The 27,341-nt window shown below is 36.6% G+C and overlaps 1 long non-coding RNA gene across 3 annotated transcripts; it reads right to left on the bottom strand.

Annotated features, from left to right (window-relative positions):
* Window positions 1-8: 8 nt before the first annotated feature.
* Window positions 9-27,341, bottom strand: LOC129717579 (uncharacterized). Of its 3 annotated transcripts, none has more exons than XR_008726708.1 (6): window positions 26,506-27,341; window positions 26,210-26,442; window positions 25,993-26,126; window positions 25,686-25,929; window positions 24,828-24,950; window positions 9-250 (listed from the first exon to the last, which is right to left on the bottom strand). It is a non-coding gene; the product is annotated as an uncharacterized LOC129717579 (long non-coding RNA). The 3 variants fall into 3 exon arrangements; XR_008726710.1 differs by having other exon boundaries at window positions 25,795-25,929; XR_008726709.1 differs by having other exon boundaries at window positions 26,510-27,341.

Genomic DNA, 27,341 nt, shown 5'->3' with positions numbered 1-27,341 from the left:
AATTCTATTGACAAAATAAATTAAAATTTTATTCGCATTTATTTTATTTCATTAGTTTGATGGTCGTGTGCAGCCGGTTCTGCTAGTCATCCGGCAGGAATTCCACCTGGTTCTGCGACCGCTCCGAGTTCTTCCAACCGTTCCCTCTCCCTCCTCCGCTGTCCGAGTCTATCTCTATCTCTTCCGGAAACTTCCAACCCGGCCAGATTTCAGACCGACTTTTGGCAGCAGTCACATTCCGAATGTAGCGCTGAAAAAAAAGAACATAATTACAACATGTCAAACACAATTTTCAATCGTAGGTACATTGCAAAGATACAACAATCAAAACCATCACTATGGAAAATATCCCTAGCGACCAACAAACAAAGCGAAAAGTCTACCTTATAACATGCACAACCATAAAATCATCATAAGAGGATAAGGATAGGTTGAGAACGGACGGCTGAAATTTTCACTCCGCCATGGGAATCTTTAGAACCTGTTGGAAGAGGCTGAAGCGGACATTCGCGGCATGTTGCTGTTGCTGCCAGGTCCACAGTTCGGAGGTATATGGATTTTTTGATGATCCGGACCAATTCGCGAAGTTCCCGGCAGTAATGCAAAATGCACTTCGTGGAGCTATGCTTCAACTCGAATGGTCTACAGTCGCGCTTGCTGGATCATTCGAATCGCTGAACGGTATGCCGATGCCAACAAATTTCGATAGATCCCATGACAACCTGTCCTTAAATGAAGAATCGGTTATTACCGTGATGGCAATGACCGATATTCGTCGTAGCAACACCTGGCCCAGTTTCACTGAAATGTCAAAAGTGAAACCGGCGGACTTCGAAAAGCCAGGGTTGCTACGACGTACTCGTCGAATGAAACATCTCAGCGACGAGAATGAAATGTATGTTTTTTGTATTTTAGTGACTTTTCTCAATTTTATTTGTGTTTGTTTATTTTATTTGAATTAATTTTTGTGTTGTGTTGTACATTTTTTTAATGCGTATGTTTCGGTGTGTTTATAGTGTATATGTGTATATTTGTAAGATGTAGAATGTAAGCAATGTGTGAATGGTGGATAACGGATAATGGATGATGCTTATTGGAAGGATGATGGATGGATGAAGGAATAATTGATGATGAAAGAGGGACTGAAAAAAAACCTATCCTTATCCTCTGTGTGTTTGTGAGTATGTTTATGTTGTATGTTTGTGGAGAATGTTTCTTTATAGGCATACTTTTTTATGTAGTATGTGTATGAAAAAGATGGAATGAAAGAAAGTGTGCTTGTGAGATTTTTTCATATACACATTCTTTTTGTAGAATGTGTTTATGGAAAAATAGGAATGAAAGAAAATATATGTAATTGTAGTAAAAGCTTGTGTGTTTTTATGTTGTACGTTTGAGGAGAATGTTTTTCCATACGCATACTTTTTTGTGTAGCATGTGTAAGAAAAAATAGAGTGGAAGAAATTGTGTGTTTGTTAGATTTTTTTCATATACACACCCCCTTTGAACAGTGTGTTTATGAAAAAATGAATGGAAGAAAAGATGTGTATTTGGAGTAAGAGGTTGTGTGTTTATGTGGTACGTTTGTAGAAAATATTTTTTTATACACATACTCTTTTTGTGCAGTATGTGTATAAAAAATAGAATGGAAGAAAGTGTTTGTGTGTGTGTATTTGTGTGTATGCATGCGTTTTTTACTTTGTATTAATAAAATAATATTAGTAATAGTAGTTAAAAATAAGTTATTTTAAATTAGAATGTGAAAATATTTAAATTGATGAGATGAAATTATAAAATTCAAAAAAAAATTGAAATAAGATATTGAAAATTGAAATTAGAGATTATAAATTGAAATTTGGAAATTATATATCAGAGATTAGTAATTGGATATTGAAAATTACTTTAGATTATAAATAAGAAACTATAAATTGGGTTGAATTTAGAAATAGAAAATTAAAAATTTGAAATTTGAATTTGAAATTTAAAATTTGAAATTTGAATTTGAAATTTAAAATTTGAAATTTGAGTAGGGTATTGGAATTGAAAATTGGATTTAGAAATTAAAAGTTACGAAATTAGAGATTGGAAATAATAGAACAGTTGTTAGCAATGAAAAATTAGATATAAAAAATAATTGATATGAACTTGGAAATTAGAAATTATTGAACGGATATGATAAATTAGATATAATAAATTGAATATTTGAAATCAGATCTAATAAATTGAATATTTGAAATCAGATCAAATAAATTGAATATTTGAAATCATGTATAGGAAATGGAAAATTAGAAATGTATGTTTTTTGTATTTTAGTGACTTTTCTCAATTTTATTTGTGTTTGTTTATTTTATTTGAATTTATTTTTGTGTTGTGTTGTACATTTTTTTAATGCGTATGTTTCGGTGTGTTTATAGTGTATATGTGTATATTTGTAAGATGTAGAATTTAAGCAATGTGTGAATGGTGGATAACGGATAATGGATGATGCTTATTGGAAGGATGATGGATGGATGGATGGATGGATGAAGGAATAATTGATGATGAAAGAGGGACTGAAAAAAACCTATCCTTATCCTCTGTGTGTTTGTGAGTATGTTTATGTTGTATGTTTGTGGAGAATGTTTCTTTATAGGCATACTTTTTTATGTAGTATGTGTATGAAAAAGATGGAATGAAAGAAAGTGTGCTTGTGAGATTTTTTCATATACACATTATTTTTGTAGAATGTGTTTATGGAAAAATAGGAATGAAAGAAAATATATGTAATTGTAGTAAAAGCTTGTGTGTTTTTATGTTGTACGTTTGAGGAGAATGTTTTTTCATACGCATACTTTTTTGTGTAGCATGTGTAAGAAAAAATAGAGTGGAAGAAAATGTGTGTTTGTTAGATTTTTTTCATATACACACCCCCTTTGAACAGTGTGTTTATGAAAAAATGAATGGAAGAAAAGATGTGTATTTGGAGTAAGAGGTTGTGTGTTTATGTGGTACGTTTGTAGAAAATATTTTTTTATACACATACTCTTTTTGTGCAGTATGTGTATAAAAAATAGAATGGAAGAAAGTGTTTGTGTGTGTGTATTTGTGTGTATGCATGCGTTTTTTACTTTGTATTAATAAAATAATATTAGTAATAGTAGTTAAAAATAAGTTATTTTAAATTAGAATGTGAAAATATTTAAATTGATGAGATGAAATTATAACAATTAAAAAAAAAAAAAATGAAATAAGATATTGAAAATTGAAATTAGAGATTATAAATTGAAATTTGGAAATTATATATCAGAGATTAGTAATTGGATATTGAAAATTACTTCAGATTATAAATAAGAAACTATAAATTGGGTTGAATTTAGAAATAGAAAATTAAAAATTTGAAATTTGAATTTGAAATTTAAAATTTGAAATAAGATACAGGAGTAGGGTATTGAAATTGAAAATTGGAATTAGAAATTAAAAGTTAAAAATTAGAGATTGGAAATAATAGAACAGTTGTTAGCAATGAAAAATTAGATATAAAAAATAATTGATATGAACTTGGAAATTAGAAATTATTGAACGGATATGATAAATTAGATATAATAAATTGAATATTTGAAATCAGATCTAATAAATTGAATTTTTGAAATCAGATCAAATAAATTGAATATTTGAAATCATGTATAGGAAATGGAAAATTAGAAAACAAAAATTGGAAATGGGAAGTTCAAAATTAGAAATTGGAAAATTAGTAGAAATTTAAAATTAGAAATGGGGGGGTTATGGGTTGCAAATGAGTCCGCCTCCTTGTGGTGCAACCTGGGTAACGCTAAATGGACTCAAACTTAAAATTTTGTTTATTCGAAATAAAAAATATTTATTAGAAATTAAAGATTCGAAATTATAAATAAGGCAATGGAAATCAAATATAGAGAATTGAATATAAGTAATAAGTGATAAGAGAAATTAAAAATTAGGAGTTAAAAATTACAAGTAAGTTATTGAAGGTTGAAAATTAGAGATTCAAAATCAGATCAAATTGGTTAGTGTAGATAAGTATGCAGAAAATAGTATTTATTCGAAATCAGATTCAGTAAGTTGAAGATAAGAGGTAGACGATAAGAAATATGAGTAAGAAATTTAACATCAAAATTTGAACTTAGATTTAAATGAATAATTAAATTATTCGAAACTATAGATTAGGAATTAAATATAAAGTCCATATTGGATACAGGAAATTAAAGATAAGAAATTGGCGACTGTTGGTGTATAGTTATGATGTGATTTTTGTGAGTGTTTGCAATGTTTCAGTTTGTAGTGTGTGTTCATAGTGTGAGCTTGTGAAATTAAATTATTGTTGTTATTTCATTGTAATTATTTTTTATTAGGATTATAAGTTTTAAATAAGTGTTTAAAACTGAAACTGGGAGATTAAAATAATATAGTGTGTATACGTGTTGGAGATGGTCGAGTACGAGTGTTTTACCCGAAACTAGTACCAAACATGTTCGGGTCGTGTTCCGGTAAAGAAAAAATATATTCTATTTTGGGTAGGGTACGGTTAAATTTTTTTTTTTTAATATTCTAAACTTGCTTTTGAAAAATTCCGAAAAAGGGTGCATTTAGAATATTGATAACCAAGAGCTTTTTGATTTGAAATTGTTACTACAATCATTTATAATCATTTATTCTTGAAAAAGTTGAATGTAGGCAAAATGCTCTAAAGCTTAACCTTTTCGAATAAAATTTTCTCGTATTTCTCCACCCTAGGGTATTACTAGAAATTTTGTAATAAATAGAAATATTCAACAAAAAATCATAAGTTCAGCTTTTTCATTTATTTTATAAGTTAGTGTTCATTTTTATTTTGAATAATAATAGTGTCTCGTTTCAAACTCGTTTTTAAACGGCTTTTCTTTACATGTAAAATTTTCTGAGCTGCGATACTTTAGATAAAGTATATGCTAGAATACTTTAAGAATGAATTGTGGATTTTTGATTACATTGATTCACGCATTTTATTTACGTGGATTTTAGAATTTACGCGTTTTTCACGCAGATCTCGGAATGTTTGCGATTTTTGTGTACACGGGTTTTTGGGTATCATCCCGGTTCCAAAAATACTCATATTGGTTTGTATTAGGTAATTTAAATTTTTCCAGGAGCCTGGTGTACCCAAGTTAGAATGAAAAATGACGCTTGATTCTCGTTTTCTGGACATCATACCGGTTTAATCAATGTTTATATTGGACGATGTTTAGCAATTTTCTAGAAACCAGCAGTCGCCATCTCGGAATTCAAAATATGGCATCTGGAGTTGATTTCGTCGGCTTGTTAAGTTATCATAATGGATGGTATTTCACCAAGTTGTCCAGAAACCGGTAGTCACCAACTTGGAGTTCTTTTGTTGATATCCGGTTTTTTCGACATCATATCGATTTTGTGCAAACAAATGAATCGCAATTTGTTAGTTTCGCTTTATGCGCATTCTAGAGTTTAGCGATTTAAACACAGATTCACGCAAGTTTTGAAACTTAAGCGTTTTTCGCGGATTTCGGAATTTCTTTTGCGGTTTCTTTTTACGCAATTTATTTACGCGCCATGTATCTCACGCGAAAAACCGTTTTAGTGTAACACAAAAACAAATGCATTATTAATTCACTACAACTCGTTCGTAGATAGTTTTTCTACACAACCAAAAAATGTTTGAGGTACATTTAAAGTTTGTTCCGAAATACACAAGCTTTTATTAAAAATTATTCATGCGCTTTGAAATTTTTGCTTGCAACATAGGGTAAAACGGCTTAAACAGTAGCGCCTATTTTAATCAGTCGAAGAAAACAGACCTCAAACTCCTGAATTTTGATCAATATCGACAATTCCAACGATGGAAACAAAAACTTTGATTGTCTAGCTGTCTTACGGATATAAGGAATACCGTTGATCACAAAGAAATCTGTAAACAAACAACGTTCGAAACAAATCGACCTATATTGCAGCTATTCAGAAGCCATTTTTCGTACTCGACCAGTACGTGTAGTACGTGTATTGTGCAGAAGGAAGCGTGTGTATATGAAATCATATGACAGTTACTATTTTATGAGTTATTTAAAAATAACGAAAATGATATTTTTTTATTAGGATTACTTTCAAATTTGGAATGAATAATTAAAGTTGAAAATTGGAGCTCGAAATAATATAGTGTGTGTATGAATGTTGTGTAAAAGGAAGTGTGCGTGTGTTTTTGTGAAAGAATATATGTGTGTGTAGTGTGTGTATATGAATAGATTTTTCTTACTTAGGATTCTTAGGATTAGTTAATAGACATTTGAGAAGAATAATGAAAATTGAAAAATAGAAATAATACTATGTTGTATAAAAGGAAGTGTGCATACGTTTGTGAATTTCTGTGGTTTTTTGAAAGAATGTGTATGTAGTGTGTGTATATGGAATTAAATGAACGGTATTATCTTATTATTGATTTTGAATATGAACAAAAAAAAAGAAAATAATAATAAATATTGAAAATTAGAAATTGAAATTGTAGTGTGTGTATGTGTGTTGTGTGAAAGGAAGTGTACAAGTGTTTGCGAAAGAATTTGTGTGGTTTTGTAGAAGAATGTGAATAGTTTTGTTGAAAAATGTGTGTGTGTGTGAAATTTAATAAATGCTATTATACATATAATGCATAGTTTTGAATTTATATGAGGCAAAAAATAATAAAAATAATCAGGGTTATAAAACTTTGGAATAATACAAAATTAAACTAGAACAAATAAAATAATAGAAAAATAGAACCACGATAACATTTCCTAAAAAACCTATTAAAAATTATTGATTCATTGCATGATTTCTACAAGTATCGTAGCGCTTTCAGACCTCAGAAGAGTTTTTCCTGCAAATATTATGTATCGATATATTTATAAGAGCAAACTGGACATTTCTAAAGAATAAGTTTAGAAAAGTGGATTTTTCCATAAAACCTTAAATTAATCCACCTAGCGGTGAGACCCAGTCTTTATCATTCGAACTAATGATTTGTTAAAATAGGTTTACACCAACACTTAAAAAATACACCTTGAAAATTTCTGCTGGATTTGTTATTCATTCTAAACAACAAATTTTTGGTAGCCAACAGCACTATACCGAACATTTAAAATATAACATTCACACACATATGGACATACATTAACACACATACATGCAAATAACATCGAATTCTTTCAAATATATGATGCGATTTTGGTGCTTATTACGGGAGTCACTTCACGGTGAAATCAGAGTGAAGTGAACAAAATCCTATTACGGGACTCACGTAAGTGAGAAAAACGTCGCAAAGTGACATCTGCCGCGGAATCTGGGTTATTATGAGTGTCATATCATAGAAGTGAGGAAACGCGACGTTTCGCGTGGAATTATGCCATAAGTCTTAAAGTTGATTGATTTGTGATCTAATGGTAAATATTGGATTCATTCTTCAGTAACGAAACGAATCAGAATTTGATCCGTGCCTTAAAGCGGTCAAATTTTCATTTTTTTGCCCGATGAAAAAAATGCAAACTAGTTCAGGAAATTTTCGATACCGAAAAAAACATTTTTTTTGATGCCGAATGTCTTAGAAATGCAGAGCACGTCAAGATCTGATGTTATCTAAAAAAAACGAAAAAAAAACGACTTTCTGGGACTTAGAGATTTTTGAGCTGGGAAACAATTTCTTTTCACTTGTCCTACTCTCAATTTCACTTCACTGTCAATCTCACTCCACGGAGGTGATTTTTGTCACCTCACTTGAGGTGGAATTGGGAATAGGTCTCAAAAAGTGAAGTGAGCGTGAGAGTGAAATATTTTTCACCGTGAAGTGACTCCCGTAATATGCATCTTTTGTTTTTGATCGTGGTATAATCGATTTGTACTCATATACTGCGTAGTGCGTATAAATATTTAGATTGTTTATGTCAACTTTAGTCAGTAGATTTCAAATAATTTATAATTGAATGTTGTTCCTATACATTGATTTGAATGATCTTATCAGTGAAAATAAAATTCTTTAACGCAGTTGATATTACTGATCGTCTCTGATGGGATGGACCCAATGAATAGACAAATACCAATCAATATGGGTTCTTGAAACCTGGATTGTACCCAGTAGCCAGAATCCGACCTCAAACCCCATTTTTATTCCAGATTCCGGTTGTCTGATAATCATAAAATCATAAAATCCATCATAAAATTGCCGAACTGCCTAATCTGGGCATTTCGATGGCGAAGATGGCGACAGTTTCCGATCAACAGCCTAAAGTGACAGAAATCATCCAATCCGATTTGGGTTGACGGTATGATACCTGGAGGCAAGAAATCATCTTCAGACGCCATTTTAAATTACTAGACAGTAGCTTCCGGTCTCTGGAAACCAGTCTTAAAGGGACTAACATTTCGCAATGTGAGTTTTTCAGTACCCGGGATGATGCTCAGAGCCTAGAAATTAACTCCGTACTTCATTTTGGATTCCGAATTTGCGACTTCCGGTTTCTGGAAAACATCCTTCAATTGCCAAATATAATCCAATAAAGGTATATCCACTCTTTGGAATTTAGAATATTGATGTTGTATTTGAAGGAATAATTGGAGCATAGTGTTCGAAATTTGACGTAATATTTGTACTAGATAAATAGTTTTTCTATCATAATGACCCCCAAATTCGAACTTTGATCAAAGCAGCTAGTTTGAAACAGCCTTTGAGTTTTGATTCTTTGTAAGTGAGGAACAACCTGTTCGTTTGACACCTGTTTTCTTAAAATAAGTCGTGCAATCTTCGAGAGAATAGACTTTCATAATGGTTAAATTAAAGTCCAATTACACTAGTCAACACAAGTGTGGCCCCGAAGGTCTAACTAAGAAATAATGAAAAATTATAGCTTTTCCTGTGAATTTTTTCCTTTTTGGACAACTATTGTGAGCTTCCCGATCAGAATAACAAAATTTGTTATTCAATTTACAAAATATTGTACATTCTAGCTAATTCTGATCTTTTTCTGCTGAAAACCTTACAAAACTTGCTATGATTTGTAATAATCAGTAAGTAATTTTGATAGGAATTTTGATATTTTAACTATTAACGAGACCAAGTTCAGAACACAAGTTGATACAAACAGTTCGTAACAAAATATCAAGATTTGTTTTAATCCTGATATTTTTGACTGATCGGGTTTGGAGCAGCATTTTTTTTGATTTTGTTAACCAGTGTTATAATCAAATGAAATGGGTATCAATAAAACTAAGCTTGTTGAAATCAGTCATGCCAGCTTTGGTAAAGCGAGTGAATTTAGAAAAGTTTTCTGAACACGTTTCTTTTCATAACCTTCGAACTACTTGTTCAGTCATCATAAAATTCGTTATTTAGGGGTTTTGAAGACAGTCCTTCATTCTATACCTATTTTATAATGAAGTTTTTCGATTTTCACATTTTGATACATAACCTCGAAACTAAAAATCCGATTACAATAAAATTCAATAGGGTCTTATGGGTCAACTATACCTTTCATTTGCAATTAATTCCATTGAAATCGGTCCAGCCATCTCTGAGAAAATCGAGTGAGATTGGGAGAGCGTTACATACATACACACATACACATACAGAAAATGCTCAGCTCGTCGAACTAAGTCGATTGATATATGAGATTCGATCCTTCGGAGCACTTTTATACCTATGGTTTTTTCAGTGATTGCTATACCCTTCTAGGAGAAAGGCAAAAAATCGTATGGAAACTGGACTTTGGAGCTGACTTCAATTTTTTTGTCCAACGCTAATGTATAGCTTATATGTGTTGAGTGTAAAACGCTTCCGAACTTTCCGTATCCGAACTTTTGAACATGAATTTAGGAACTACAATCCTGGTTGGATCCTAAAGGCGATCGGATAATCAACCAAACTCTTTTGCTTAGAGCCGTACGTACCAATCAACAGAACGAATCGAACTGTACACCTCCCTCCTCCACCCTTCCTGACACCAAACTCCCTGCCAATCCTTTTATTATACAGAAGTCAGTCGAAAGTGCAATAGATGAGACAGCGAGAAATGTCGTATTTGCCACCAAGGAGGCCCGTGGTGCCAGATACGTTTTACGAACATCAAAAATTGCATACGATAAGCTGTTGTGTACGATGCGGATACTATTGAATTCACTTTTGATATACTTTTGGAAAACCTCACCGGTCAAAGAGTTGTGAACGTACGAAGAATAACAAAACGTGAAGGTGAATCAATTCGAAACACCCCGCTGCTAATCTTAACTTTCAGTACATCAGTTCCGCCATCGCATATTTACTTTGGGTTAGTTAGAGTTGCAGTCAGAAGGTACTACCCCACTCAATTGCTTTTTTATAATTGCGCCGAATACGGTCATACACGAAAAAATTGCAATAAAGATACGGTATGCCTTAATTGTTCGACCACGCATAATTCATCAAGAGAACAGCCTTGTACACAAAGACAATACTGTTTAAACTGGAAGGGAGCGCACGGTCCTACAGACAAAAACTGCCCAATATATGAAGATGAAAAGTACATCATAAAAATAAAAGTTGACATGAACTTATCTTACGAAGAAGCAAGAGCAGAATTCAGAAAAACGGAAAACTCGAACACATACACTAGCCAAACGTGCAAAGAAATATCTCAAACGGAAAATGCTAAAGACAACCAAATCAAGGAATTGCTTGATGAACTGAAGAAAAATCACAAGAAGGTTGTATGCAAAGCCACGACCGCAAGGTTGAAGTAGAATACTTTTACAAGAAAGATAACCCGGCTGCTTGCGTGTCAGTCATTTTTCTAGTAAATAAACGTTGACCGTTCATTGGCAGTATTGTAATTTCTTTTTGTCTGATATTTTGAATGAAGTTCATTGAATATTTTTAAATTTTGTGCAAATGAGAAGTTGAAGTGCTGCCGAATTGTAATATGCACATTTAATACGACATCATTAAACGGGAACGGAACAAAGGCTACGGTTATGCAGAACGCGAATGCCGGCGCGATGCGATTCGCCTACCGTGGTGAAATGTACAGCTCTTTTTAAGGCGAAGTAGAGCTATACATTTCAACAGATTTCGTCTTGCCGAATCGCATCGCGCCGTTATTTGCGTTCTGCATGACCGTAGTCAAACACTAAGCGACGCAAACACGTAATAAAAATCAGAGTAAGCATGTAGATGAAGATAATTAACTTTGTATTATAGCGCAAAACGAGAAAATATTAACTCTTCAAATAATCATTTGTGTTCTTCAAATTTCAGTTGTTCAATTTAATATCCGATGAAATGTTTGTTTATTATCTGATGAAGCTCTTATATATGCCAAATGATGCATTCCCAAATTACTAGGTCCATAACTCTGCCGTCCGTGCTTGGGAAAGCGCGGTATAACGACCAATCAGAGGTCGAATTTTGTGTTTTGACAAGGCTTAAGAGTTTTCAATAGTACAATAGTTCGAATGATAAAATTGCAATTTCATGCATTTGGTAGGAATCTTAGAAGATTTTCTAATCGATTGCTGCAAAAACGAAGGAAATCCATCGAAAACTAACCGATTTATTAGCATTTGAAATTTTTCTCACTTTTTTCAGTTTTAGATTTTCATTTCACATCCCTATGTAGCCGAACTTCCTGAGAGAAGTATTCTAATTCAAAATTAAATCTTCATTAATTCATTTGTTGTCCTTATAAGGACAATTGTTCAATTTATCATAGGATGTAGTGTTTATCTTACATCTCTGTGTTACCTTGATAGTGAGGACTAAGGCGCACGGTCAACACAATGAGAAAGGTGTTTTCACATTGAAAACTAGACACGGCTTTACTAGAGGAAGTGTTGGCAAATGCATCTACCGCTAATACCACCGCTATCATACGAAAGCGCGTCGTTTCATGTGGGGAATATCAACAACGAAAAATGACGCGCGTCTAAGCATAACCCGAACTGTTTCGCCGTGCTGCTCCCATTTACCTTTACATCGGCCTCAGGGAAGTACCGGCTGCATCTGCATCTACCGCTGAGGCTGTCACTATACTGCTATTGGTACCAAAAGCTATAAGTGTTTTATTTGTTCTCAAAAGAACAATTGCTCAATTCAAAATCGGATTTACGCAATCGCATCTCTGTAATATTACCGACAGTAATATTCTTCTGAACAAAATGATACAACTTTCCCATTAGGCCTCTGCCATAATACACGCGAAAAGCGACGCGAACCGATTCGCTCGGCTGTAGGTTAATGTACAGCCATCAGTTGAGGTGTACATTAACATACGGCCGAGCGAATCGGTTTGCGCCGCTTTTCGCGTCTACTATGGCATAGACCTTGGAGAAAGTTGCTGGCTGATGTATTCACTTCATGCAAGCCTGCTGCTGATGCTTCCCGCTACCACACTGAAACAGCATTTTAGTGAAGGGAGTGTCGTTGCATCAGCTGACCCTGCTACTATCGATGCTGATATACCCGCTGCAACAGCTACGCTATGCATAGCCATGCCACAGTTGTGGCCGCTATACGCTGGCCCAACTGCTGAGCACCTGCAACGCTATCCGTAGCCATGCCACAGTTGTGGCCGCCATTGGTATCCGCTGTACCTGCATCTGCTGGCCCTGCTGCTATCGATGGTGAGATCCGCTGAAACTGCTACGCTTATCCGCAGCCATGCCACAGTTGTGGCCGCTATCCGTTATCGATGGTACCCACTGCTCGCTCCCGCTGCTGCTAAGGGAGGACTGCTGTCGTCGCTGTTCAGAACTATTATGAGCGGCTTCGACTAAAACAGGCTCTTATATAGGGATAAAAATAGGAATGAATTATTTTTCGTACGTGGTGGAATGATATAACTTGAAAAATATGTGTGACTTCATTCCGGCTCAGAGCGATCATTTGATAAGCTCCACCTCTTTTTCCAGTTTCTAAAGTTTTTCCTCAGTTTCGTAGCACGGATGCACAAAAATGATTTCTTGTCGAGCCGGACCGATTCCCGTCCCCGTGTCGCATGTAAGCAGATTATTGCGTTCAGTAGACAGTAGATAGTGTATCCAGCGAATAAACACCGATGGTGCTCTCACACACGCAACGGTTTTAACCCGTATCTTATTGCGGTTTGTAACATCAAGCGATTTCGTTTGCTCGCTGTTGCGTGTTGCATCATGTTGCAACTTGGCAGCTGGGAGACGACGAAATTCTGTTTATGCTGATTGATTGAATCGACTTCATATTAGCTCTGCATAGTCGAACTAACTGCGTACTAACAGGGCAGTTAATTATTCAATGTCGGTTATGCTGATCGCGCCTTTGCGCTGCCCCTACAGTGGGAGGTTTACTAAATAAAGTGAAAATTAGACAACTACAACAGAATTTGATTGCATCCCGCACAGAATGTCTGCTTGTGTTGATGCCAGAAAATTATTAACCTTCAATTATTTTTTTATTTGCCTTGAAAAAAGCATGTTGCGGTTCAAAATCGGTTGGTAATTACAACCTTTGAGCTGCCCTAACATTGGGGGAGTTAAGATACACGGACAACATGCACTGTGGAAGCTATTTCACATTCAGTAAATTAGACGGGTGCGACAAATTTGAATTGCTAGGATGCAACACAGAATGCTTGCTTGCGTTGTCAAAAATTATTAACTTTCAATGACTTGTTTATTTGCCTTAAAAAAGGCATTTTGATTTCCGAAATTGGATTTCCTGATGGCAATCATCATGCTGCCCCAACACGGGGGAAATAATGGCTGTCTGGCGACACACGCTGGAAAAAAATCGCGCTGCTACTGAGACGTGGTGACCAACCACAGGGCTAGTGCTGCTGCTAAGGAAGGACGACAGCTGTTGTCGCTGTCTGGAACTATTATGAGCGGCTCCGGCTGAAACAGGCTCTTATATAGGCCAAATAGCATGTTTTCAATTGCAAGGTAAATGATCCTGTCGACCGTGCTTGGGAAGCAAGCATATAACGACCAATCAGAGGTCGAATTTTTCGTTTTGACAAGGCTTGACTATTTTCAATAGTACAATAGTGTGAATAATAAAATTACAATTATCTTATTTTGGGAAGAATCTTAGAAAATTTTCCAATCTATTGCTGCAAGAACGAAGGAAATCCATCGAATACTAACCGATTTATTAGCATTTGAAATTGGACATATTTTTCACTTTTTCCGGTTTTAGATTTTCATTTCACATCCCTATGTAGCCGAACTTCCTGAGAGAAGTATTCTACTTCAAAAAAACAGGATTCTGAGACAAATGCTTTTACAGAGGAGGTTAAAAAGTTAAAAGAAATATCAAACATGAGAAACTCAACCAGGCAGGAAAAACAAACCGAATTGCTAAAGGAAGAGTTAAAAAAAAACGCGAGGCCTTTAAGGCTAACGCGAAAGAACTAGCCGCGCTAAAATCCAGCATAATTTTGAACAAAAGCCCATTATCTGTAACCAAGCTCACACAGCCAAAAGAATCACAACCGCAATCCAAAATAGCCAAATTCATTAACACCAAAGGAAATGACAGCAACGGAAAGGAATGCAGACCTACCAATTCACGAGACAACCAACCTTCAATACTGACCAGAAGCCGGAATAAGGACACGGAACCCCACTTTGCACGATGTACACAACCAAGAAAAACTGATATTAATGTCGGACAATCTCGCACAAATAGCTTCAATGAAATGGACGTCGAAGACGTCGAGATTTCAGATTAGAAATATTCAAACCAAATCACACCGAAACAGATCAGGTGAACTCACCAAGGCCGACTAGAAATCTTAACTCAAACCAAAATAATTCACAAAACACCCAACCAACTCTAACCCTTCGAGCACTAGAAGTACCACCTAGTGATGATCCTAACGCTGTTAGGACACCACCTCACCAACCAATTACCTTTCTATATTATCCTTCACTCACCAGCAATATTCAGATCGATCACTCAACCAATCAACCTCAAGCGACATCTGATATCGAGGATGCATCCCAATCTTAGAGCCACAGCGACTTACCTATTTTAATGGAAAAAAGAGGGTTACCAATTGCCTCCAATGGAATGCCAATGGTATTAGACAGCAGTGGGATGACTTACAGCTTCTGATGTGTCTTGCTCTGCAGGAAACCCACCTAAGAAGAACCCAGAACCCCACAAATTGGGCTGGCAGCAAGTACATTTGAACTCAAAACTACGGGAACAATTTATACCAGACAATCGCCTTAGCAGTTAGAAAGGATATAAGATACACGCAAATCAACATCGATTGTCCGCTTCTGCATGTTGCCATCCGATTACACGGTGTGATGCCGGTAACGGTAGTAAATATTTATCTACCTTCAGGAAAAATATTCGGTCTTCAGAGCCACTTATCTAAACTTATCGAAAGTCTGGAACGACTATTTATAGTTATGGGAGACTTTAATGCACACCCCACTACATGGGGCGGAGTGAGAAGCGACAATAGAGGCAACATTATAGCAGATGTAATCTAAAACACTGACACTCTGATTATAAATGACGGAACTGCAACCTTTAAGGGCTATTCCCACTGATTCCGTTCCGGGGCCGGGCCGGATCCGGGCCGTGTCCGTGTCCCGTCCGGGACTTTAGTGCATTCACACTGTGCCGTGTACGAACCGTGCCTGCACTGCGCTCTGGCTGAGAAATGTTGATGTGTGTATGTGAAAGAACGTCTTCCTCATTTTTTCATACCGCAGTTCACTCCGCGCGAAATATGTCACTACAACATACACGCATCCACCCGAGTGCCTCCCGTGCACTCTCCGGCCAACACAAAGTATCGTCGGCAACGATAGTTTTGCTCTCGTACGGCGGCAGCACGACGGCAACTCAACGCTGCCCCGGTCTGGGCACGGCGCGTCGGTGTGAATGCGTTCATAAGAACGCATGCAATCAATCTCAAACGAGCCCGGACGACACACGGAACAGCCACGGCCCGGTCCCGGCCCGGTCCCGGAACGGAAGCAGTGGGAATAGCCCTTTATTAGGGGAGCGCGTAAATCGGCTCTCGATTTGACAATAGTATCGGCAGATATAGCAAGGCAACTCAGCTGGAGAATAGAAAAGGACTCGTTTGGAAGTGATCACTTTCCAATTCACATCAACCACAATGATCAACCCCCCACCACAACAAGGAGACGCAGATGGAAATTAGAGGAAGCTATTTGGTAGGTATACAATAGGGTGAGGAAAATTGATCGATTTTCCAGAACCAAGTTTTTTTGGTTCCTTTTAGGGTCCCAAACAACCCTGAACTTACCTGAAGTCGATTGGTTTTGTCTCCGCTTGGCGCATTGCATTTCAAATTTGTATGAAAATTTATATGGGAAAACCTACTTTTTTGCATTTACCTTCCTAGAGAGCTCAATAATGCTCTAATAATGCACTACATTATGTTGAAGCAGACTTCCCGTGCACGCGCTTTTTTTTTCAAGCGACGAGAGAAATCTTACTCTCGCTCGTAGAATTTCCATGCATGTGCGACGAGACGAGACACGTCACATGCAATTTGCAGGTTGCTCTTTCGCTTCTCTTTCGGTTCGGATTGCGTCGCGCAAGGCGATGTTTCATCGCACTACGAACTGAGCGAGACGCCCGTACTGTACATACTTGATACAGCTCGTGCGCTACAGCTCGTGAGACTTTCTCGTGTACACAGACTTCCTGTACACGCGCTGAAACGACGAGAGGTTTCTTTTCTTTTTTTCTTCGGTAAGAGACTGCGGCGCACCACACGTTGTCTTATCGCTTTACGAACTGAGCGAAACGCCCGTACTGTACCTTAGTGAAACTGTATATTAGAGAAATGACAAAGCACTCACCGTTGAGGAAACTGTCAACATCAAAACGGGCGAGCTGTATAATTTTGCATTGCCGTTATCCGTTTTGATGTTGACAGTTGCCTTAACGGTGAGTGTCTCTGCGTCTCTCTGGTGTATAGGCTGCCTACCGTACCTACATACGATATATGCCGTCAGACCCTTCTGAAGGTGTATTAATCGGAAGAATTCACAAAACTATATTACTACGATCAGATTATCACGAACCTTCAGAACCTGATTTGCAATATCTATACACTAAGGTCGCTTTTACGCGGTTTTTTTACGTGGATTCCGGAATTTACGCGGTATTTTCTTTTCTTGCGGATTTCGGTTCCTCTTCACTCGGATTGCAGAATTTATGCGGGTTTTTTTTACGCGGATTCCGGAATTTACGCGGCCTGTATCCCCCGCATAAAAAGCGACTTTAGTGTACTCAATTCGAAAATTCTATCCAACATCAACATGTACTAGAAAATATAAACAATTTCAATGGTTTCCCGGAAAACTTATGTTGTAATTTCAAACCACATTTTTTATCCTTAGAACTACAAAGCAGAGTTTTATCATAAGATAGTCAATGACATATAAACCGACGAGAGGAACACTTCTGTTAACCAACGTAACACTCTGCATCCGGTGCATTTACGTACCGTTAGCATAATAAGTATAGTAACAAAACGTTCTTAATTCATGTTAACAAAAGTCGGATGAATTAATCATAGAATTTTGAATTGATAAATAAATGAACTAGGTTATATCATTGATAATTCTAACGGTGTTTTGATGCATGCTGCTATAACACCGTAAATGAAAAAAACATAAAATCCCCTGCCTGTTTCCTTCTGCGCAAAATCAATTTCCTTCTCGCACCATTAGCGCAAAGCAACATGCGAGGCAAGCTCGCGAGACGAGCTCACGAGAATTTGCACGCAAGCTGTCTCAAGTACGCGACGCCCATGCACCGCACTCGTTAAGTTGAGAGACGAGATATCTTCGTGTACGTCGCAATAAAAATTCCCATGCGACGAGACATTGCTCGTACGAATGGTAAGTTTTCTCGCTCGCACGCTGCACACAGCACGAAGCGACTGAATGAGAAACGAGACTTGTAGCGCAAAGCACACTAGGGGTCTTTACATCGAGCTCGTATACGAATACCGAGCCGTAAACTGCGTATCTTCCATTACTCGTCAATGGAGGTGAGTATTTTTACGGCTGGGTATTTGTTTACGAGCTCGACATGAATCCCCCTACTGTCTCTTATTTGTGCGAGCGAGATTTCAGGAAGTCTGTGTTAAAGTATAGTATTTTAGATGCTTAACAACTTTGTAGAAGACACTGAAGAGCTAGAATGTCCCTAAGAAGAGCTATAGTTCAAAGTTGAGTATGTCGATTTAAATGCAGAAAATCTTATTTTCTGCCAACATTACCAATGTACCGGCATCAGTTGGATTCCCATCAGAAGTAACCTGTCGTAACGAGTTTATACACTCAGCTGGATCAAGCAAACAAATTTAGGTCAATGTTCTACGCGCAAATAGAATCTACAACGTGTTTTAGAGGTTACTTCTGATGGAAATCTGACTGACGCCTGTACACTGGCAGTGTTGGCAGCAAAAATGATTTGCAACATAAATTTCGACATACTCAACTTTGAACAGCTCTAGTATTTTTTTGGCACACCCTAGCTCTTTAGTTTCTTTGGCCAAGTTGTTGGGCATCAAAAAACCTACCATTTGAGGTTATGAAACCTATGGTTTGAGCCATTTTGAGCTCTTTAGAATGCAAAATGCAAAAAAAATGGTTTTTCCATACAAATCTCCATATAGATTTAAAATGCAATGCGCCAAGCGGAGACAAAACCAATCGACTTCCACAAAATTCAGGATTGTTTGGGGCCCCAAATGGAACAAAAAAAACTTGGTTCTGGCTTTCTGCTATCAAGTTTCGTTTTTTCCATATAACGATTCCCCACCCCAACAACTTAATCTATGAGTCACTTGATACGGAACAAACGTTAAGTATAGACGAAATAGGGTAACGGGGGTATTTTGGCCCACATGCATATTTTGGCCCACCCGTTAACATTTTACGCATTTTATCTGAAAAATTCAATGAATATAAGAAAATTATGCATGCATCATTTAAATAACACACCTAAGAATCATACTACACTATAATTTTCGGTAAAAAACTGACTCTAGGTTGCATTATTTTGGAATTAGTTCATATATATTCTAAGTTATGGCTGAGTCAACCTAGAGTCAAAAGGGAGTGGTAATATACAAGTCAACGTCCGGAAGCTATTGTAACAAATATGTATGTTTTTGAAACAATTCGTTGTTGTAGTAACATCAATAAAGTATCATAGAAACAGTTTGTATACTCTAATAAGTTGGAAAGAGTTAAAATAGTAGTTTGAGGTATGGCCGAAATATGTTTGTCTTTTCCTGAAGCGAACATATCTGGGCCATGCCAAGTTTTAACAATCATTCGGCTGTTGCGTGCTAAACAAGAAGCAGCTTGTGACAATTTACAGGTGATTACTTCTTAATTTATCACATTCAACGATATGCAGTTTGCTGAGAATGCCTGTCAAACCGCATTCAAACCCAAGTTCGTTATTAGATGCCTAAATTTTACAAAAATTCACAGTAGAAGGATGTCCTACTCAAACCTACTATTTCTACTCTGAAAATACCTATGATGATCTTGAATATAATTAGTCCGAAATATATTCATACACGACTCTAAATATAGAGGTGGCCCAAAATAAAAATGTTAAAAATATGTTTTTAATACTTCGTAGAAATTTTGATATTTCTAGGAAATTTTTAATATATTGCATTGTTGAACGATGTACGTTAAAATAGACACTTAGCTCTTAAAAATGATATAATAGAGTAAGTATTTATGTTGAAAAATTGTGTTTGTTTTTCATACATTGTGCGATCACTTTCCAAAGCTGGTCAAAATACCCTTGTTACCCTAACTAGCGTGATAATAACAGCAGCAGAAAACAGTATCCCAAAAACTTCCGGAAAACCCACAAGAAAGCAGTTCATTAGTGGAACCCCACAGTAGAAACAGCTATTATAAAAAGACGCACAGCTCTGCGTAAAATAAAAAAAAACCCACCGGACCACCAACTGGCGGGTGAGCGTCTACAAGCTTTTCGAGAATCAGACAGCCCAAAATTGAAAGTTGGCAAAAATTTCTCGATGGATTTGACGCACCAACGCACCAGTACCTGAAATGTGGAGACGAGTAATGGCTTAAACTGGCAAACGACGACAAACAGGGAGAACAATTCAAAGAAACGATGGCACATATATGTACCGACGACTCACTGGAAATTGCTAATTTGTTGGGGGACTACTTTGCGGAGCTCTCCGGCAGCCAATTCTATTCAGAGGAGTTTCTAAAAATAAAGACAAACAAAGAATCCAACCAAATCGTGTTCGAAAAGGAACAGGAAGGACAGACGTCATACTACAGCCAAAATCAAGCACCAAAGGAAAATCTACCGGACATGATAATGCCGCGTATCCGATGCTTTGCAACTTACCAATACCTGGTAAAGTTGCATTATTGCGATCAATCAATGACACATGGCAACGTGGTATCTATCTTGACAAATGGCGCAAAAGCATTATTATCTTGATACCGAAACAAGGTAAAAATTCAGGCGGTCCCGCTGATTTTCGAGCGATTAGTTTAACAAGCTGCTTTGGCAAAGTTGTTGAGAGACTGGTCAATCGAAGACTAGTTTGCCTACTCGCAGAAAAAGAACTACTAGACCACAGGCAGTTTGAATTCCGGAAAGGACGTGGTACGGGCACGTACCTAATGATCCTCGGTGACATCATCGACCGTGCACTTACCGAAAATTTGCATATTGATATAGCTACCCTGGATTTATCGAAAGCATACAACTGTACCTGGCGGCATTCAACTTTTAATCAATTAAAAGACTGGGGTATCAAAGGTAACATGGAAACACTTTATTCAGGATTACTAAGCGAAAGACGCTTCCAAGTTGCCATTGGAGACTCACTGTCATCATTGAAACAAGAAGTTAACGGAGTCCCACAAGGATCAGTCCTAGCTGTCACACTATTTCTAATCTAGATGAATGGAGTTTTCGAAAACCTACCAAGTGGCATTTACATATTCCCGATCAACCACTCTTTATGCACCTTTATGAAATGACAACAACTGAAATCAATCGATATAGGTTCAAAACTAATTAATAGCGATCGGTCTCGTTTCATGAAGAAACTTGAAGAGTGGTTGGTCGGGTTAGTGTACGCTAACGACATTATCTTAATCGCAACAGGCCCTAACGAAACTAGAGTACGTATCAAAATACAGAGAGCAATCAAAAGAGTAGCTTACTGGGCCAAAAAGGTTATGTTCAGTATGGCAATCGAGAAATGCGCCGTTACCTAATTTTGTCACTATCATCACAACCCTTGGGGAAGACAAGTAGTTGTAAATAACGTAGTAGTTCCGTTGAAAAAAAAAATTAAAATCATCGGCGTCACGCTTGATCGTCACTTCGACTTCAAGACACATTTCGCGACTGTAAAAAAAGAAGCAATCACTCAGCAGACTTGTACGCACCATTAGCCGGCGACATCAACAGGGAAATAGAAACTCACTGCTATTGGTTGGAAACAGTATACTCACCAGTAAACTGCTACGTGGAATCGAAATAACAGCTAAATCGTACATCGACATGATAAAAATTCTAAGTCCAGAATTTACAAAATGGTAAGGAACTGCTCTAGATTCCTACCAAGTACACCAGCAATCAGCAGCTGCATTGAAGCAGGGATCTACCCGTTTGAATCAGTAGTAGCACAATGCATCCTTAATAGAGTAATCGAATATTTAGAACGGACAACTGGCGACTATGACCCTACAGCAGCCGCTCTAAGACCTGTTCTTGATCGATACCCCGAGATAAAAGTTCCTCCTATTCATACAGGCATGGATATTAAAAATGATTTCCGGAACAAAATCAAATCCGTAACAGCTGAGAATTAACGAACGGAACAAAATCAATTCCTTGGAAAAATCAAAGGTAATATAGAAAAATGGACTGACCGACCCTCACAGGACATACATTGCTTACACACGGAGGGCTCTATGAAAGGGGTCGCAGAAACGAATGCGACACTTGCAAATACCCACTAACAGTCGAACGTATCTTAGTGAATTGTCCAGTTTATCAGGAACTACGAGCAACACATCAGATCGAACATTCAATAAGAGATGCCCTTTTCAATGATCCAGTTAAAAAACAACAAACATTAAGTTTCCTACGAGATGCCGAAATCTACGATCTCATATAAATTTGCTATATTAGTAAGAAGTATCCCCATCAAATGTACATATTAATTATACTATCACAGAGTGTCGAATGACCACAGGGTTAAAAAACACTCTTTGATAAAAGCAATATCTATCTAGGTATCTATCGTTTTCTCAAAGATGGCTGTACTAATTTCAACAATCTTATTGTTAAATGAAAGGATTGGTTGCTCTATAGGTTCCCATTTGATTTGATTATAATCGGACTTTCATTCCAACTGTTGTGTATTTAATTGTAAAAACAACGGAAGTCTATTATTTCAAAGATTACCCTACTTATTTTAACTACGGGCTGTCTCTCAGACGTACAAGTAACAAATTTCATAACAAATTCAAACATTGTACTAATTGAACGTTCCCGGTATTGCTTGTGATTGAAGTGTTCGAAATTAGGAGTCGTTTCTATCATTTCGCTATTTTTCGCACTAATAGTTCGGCAAATTTCATATTTTATGCTCCAATTATTACTTTAAAAACAGCATAAAAATTTTGGAACCCAAAGAGTAAATATACCTTTGTTGGATTGTATTTGGAAATTTAAGGATGTATTCCAGAAACCGGAAGTCGCAAAATTGGATTTCAAAATGAAGTTTGGAATTGACTCCTGGCCTCGTAGCATTATCTCGGTTCCTGAAAAACTTACATTGGATAATGTTTGTCCTTTTTATGCTGTTTTTCAGAAACCGGAAGCTACTATCTAAAAATTCAAAATGGAGTCTGAAGTTGATTTTGGCCTCTGGGTATCATATTGCCTGCGCAATTACTCATATTGGATTAAATTTGGTCACTTCAGACTGTTTTTCAGAAACAAATCGCCGTCTTCGCCATCGAAATATTCTAGTTCATCCCTTCCTTCTCCTCAAGCATGATGTATTTTATGAACGTTTCCTTAGCTTTAGACCGATCTCAAATGATTAGAAAAAAAAAATCTTGCTATAAATGATCGAATCTAAAATGATATATAATCGTTCGACTCATAAATTAGTACAGTGACGTTTCGATTATACCATGATCAAATAAAATTCGCGTCATAAATTTGAAACAAATGTGTTGATACATGTTCAAATGTGTGTGAATGTTAGGTTTCAATTGTTCGGTATAATTGGGTCCTAAAGCTATACCGGTTTTTATATATCATTCGAAAAAGCCGCGTTTCCTGAGTAGAACGTGATTTTCAAAAAACGTTTATCGTTTTCCTTCGATTTTTCGTTTGCTCAGAAAATTGCACTCTTCCAGCTGATATATAAAAATCAGAAAACCGTTTAAAACTTTAGGACCCCATACCAAAATTTGTTATTTGCTTTCCGGAAAATTGAAGTGTTCGTGTGAATCTATTTTAACAAATAACAAGTTCAAAAGAGAAAGGCTGGGTCTCGCCGCTGGGTGGATTAATTCGGGTTTTTAAGTAAAATTGTATCTTGATTCATCTTTAATTCTTTAAGGGGGAGTAAAGGATTTCCCTCATTTTCTTCTTTTTATCCTCTGTTCGCACGAACTCAGCCAAATTGATAGCAACATATGACATAGAACTTAAAACAAGAACATTAAGAACAATATAGAAGCAAGAGGATCAGTAATGGATAAAGCAACTATTTAAAATTTTGTTAAATCGGTATTCGAATAGGGCTGGTGTGAGATTATTAAATATTTTTGATTGTGACCTGGAGCGATAATACTACATATTAAGTGATTGGCGCCTTGTCATATCTGTGGTATATAATTTCCATTTGCAAAATTGACACCCGATTTAATAAAATTGAAAAAAAAACCGTAAAGTAAAAAGTAAAACTTTGGGCTAATAAATAAACCTTGCCTTATCGAATTTCCACTTGTTAGTTTTGTTCCTCTCATATTAAGGGTCCAGTTTTTTCCATTTTTTTCCAACATTATCCCAATTTATTCCAAAATGCTATCGACAACCCTGTCAGTGACACCATCACTGCGCTTGCGCTATTCGGCGTAACTGAAGCTCATTTGAAGTGACTGTTTTTTCGATCCACGAAAAGAAATTTAGTAGAACTTCTGTGTACCTTGTTCAGTAGAAAAATAGGAAAAATTTTAATCCTTTTCAAATGCTAGTCCAGATAATATTAAAAAAATGAACGAAGTATGCAAAATTGCTGAATTGCTTTGCACCCACAAAGTTTCATTGAATTCTGAAAGGGTGACAACCACTCAGTCGCATTGGTGCGAAATCCTTCAATATCAAATTCTAGGTTGCTTAAAGCAAGGTTGCAAGGCTTTCCGCAAAATCCGCGCCAAGTAGTAAAAACGCGCCAAATCCGCGAGAAACGCAAAAAACGCAAAATCCACGCCAACTGTAACAACCCTGCAATTTTTGCTAGCGCACATCAGCAGTTTGAACAGTTGTTTTGTTTCATCCTCCTTTAGTTAGTTCCCGAATTTCAATACTTCAGTTTTTATCAAATTATTCTATCGTTAATCACGTTAGAAACGCAGCGAAAAGCTGAAATGAGTTTTTGATTTAAATTTAATTTCAAAGTATGTGTACTTTTGAATGGTTAAGTAATTCTCACTTATAATAACCATCGGAAGCTCTGGTTAGTTAACTACAAAATTTTGAAACTGTCACTTACCTTTGGCGATTTTTAGTTGGATGGAGAATAAAATCTCTCTGTTTTCTGTCGTTTTATCCATCTTTTTTCCACTTGTACACTTGTCACATTGTACACTTTTTATTCTCTCTGGTTATCTGTTACCTAAAAATGTAAAAAATATTTTCAATATTTCATACGTAATTGCAAGCCACCATCTCAAAATCTAAGTGACGTCTAGAGTTGATTGCAGGGCTCTGCATCACCCCGGTATCAAAATTTTTATACTATATTCCAGAAACCAGAAACAGCTATTTTAAAGATAGAATAATTAGTGCACGGAATACACACATGTCAAAAACAAAAACAATTATGTATTGTAAAAAACAAAAAAAAATGTCGAAAAAGATCTAAATCTCAAACTAGGCAACTAAGCCAGAAGGATAAGAACCAAAAAAAGGCCAAAAAGGTTACCTCTCCTACAAATGTGAATAAATGATACAAATGTGAATGAATGAAAGTGTTTTGTATGTCAACAAATGACAAATATATTGAAAATAGTGAAAAAATGAAACCTTCAGAAATAGGAGAAACAATACCGTTAAGCATGTTTGAAACAGGCCAAATATGCCACAAATGGGCGATAGATGCTTCCTATATCAATGTCGGAAGAGGCTAAAAGAGAAAAGAAAAATACAACGAGATCAAAAATAGGGTTAACATTTCAAAATCCGAAAAGTAAAACGGTTAACAATGTCAAAAAATGTCCTGAATGGTCAAACTGACGAATTTTTTTAAAGAAATCTAAAAGATCAAGAAAATTTCACAAAAAACCTCAAATCGTTGACGTCATTAATATAAAAACAAGTGAATTAGTTCACAAATCAAATTATGGCAAACCTGTGTGCAAACTGCTTTTCCTTCGAACATCACTGAATGCAGTTTGTGAGATTCCGAAACAAATACTGAAGTTCTCGAAGGTAACTGTTTGGCATAAACAATACCTTACCCAACTCGCGCGATCTAGCCCAAACTTCAGCCATCTTCTATTTCGTAAAGCCGCTTACTTTAGCACGTTGTAGATTTTCTCCTTGCTCTATTTCGCTATGGCGCAAACTTTAGGTGCATTGAACAGATCCGCTAACTGCAAAAATAGCAGTGTAAAGACACACATGAAATTCAGCCTGGCAATTTCACGACTACTGACCTGATCCTCGAAAGCTAACAGCTGACACCCTTATTGACGCTCTTGTAGTCACTGTAGGTGTGAGTTCCGAATTGCGGCCTGGCTGAACGAATTAGATCGTATGCGACATCATAGCTACCTTCCTTCCAAGATTCCTATGAATAAAGCCAATGTTTAAAGAAAACACTTCTCTTCGTCGGAAAAAATAAGCCAAGAAAAAAAATTATCAAAAACTCACCTAACGAAACACTAACAGGTAGACCGGGTACAACAGATCATCCAAGATTAGATCCTAGAAGATAAAATTCCTCGCAACTATTTGAAGCAGTAGAAAATCGGGATGAATAAAATCCAACAAGTAGGTCGTATCATTTAGTTTGCGTTCGCTTCGTTACTCATGTTGGAATTACTTGAGCTCGAGAGCAAAAGTTGCACCGGGAACTTTTACGTCGATGTTCACGAGATCGTCTACTTTTATTTGAAAGGAAAAAAGGTTGTACTTCTCGTTTTGCACCCCAATAAGGGAACGCTTACCTACCACGTAGTAATGGAGTGTCCGAAATTGCCAAATCGCGCAGAGCGGTAGATTTTTCACCCTACTGAAAAGTCATCTGCAGTTAGGATTCACGTATCATTTTTGTTTCCGGAAGCGCCCAATTTGCTGAAAAAGCACTTCTGCTGTATGCCGTTTTGCGGCGGTATTTCCCGGTGGAAAGGCCTCGATATGAACCTTAAAAGTTCTGTGGTTTTCGTATCCATTATACTCCGATGGATTGCAGGAATCACAAGCAGTTTAACTAAACACGCCATCGCGTCACACTCGACAAGATCCTCGTAGATAATTATAAAGAAAAGCGTCTTGCGGCCAGCTTCACAGCAACTTGCTTCCGAAAAGTAGTTTTCTCTGCACCAGAACGATAGGTTTTTCTAGACATTTTTTCTCACATCTTGAAAGTTGTGAAAAAAATATCACAATGTCAACGGTTGCTACGATAATGAATCATTCGCAGCAACTGCGATACCAGAAAGGCTAAAGCATTTTTTTCGTGACTGCGAAATGCGAGGTGCATACACACTCAAATTGCAAATATCGCCAATAAACTAAGGCAATTTTTCATCTAAGACGATAATGTAACTTTCCTTCTTGCAAACTTATCTTTTTTTTGTGAACTAAGCATGAATCTCTTCACTACCTTCACTCGTTGCATGAGACAGGCCACTCGAAGTGCGCCTCTTGTTAGGCAATCGTGTGTTATTTTCTCTTCATGCTTGAAAACATGTAAATTGTTCGAGTATTTTTCGTCACCTGCAAGCAATCAAACTTTACTTCGCAACCTTTGTTAAATTTACATTATAAAAAAGTATTGTCA

Source organism: Wyeomyia smithii, chromosome 1 (genome assembly GCF_029784165.1).
Source record: "Wyeomyia smithii strain HCP4-BCI-WySm-NY-G18 chromosome 1, ASM2978416v1, whole genome shotgun sequence".
In the NCBI taxonomy this organism is placed as follows: domain Eukaryota; kingdom Metazoa; phylum Arthropoda; class Insecta; order Diptera; family Culicidae; genus Wyeomyia; species Wyeomyia smithii.
This window is presented reverse-complemented; position numbering and strand designations above follow the sequence as displayed.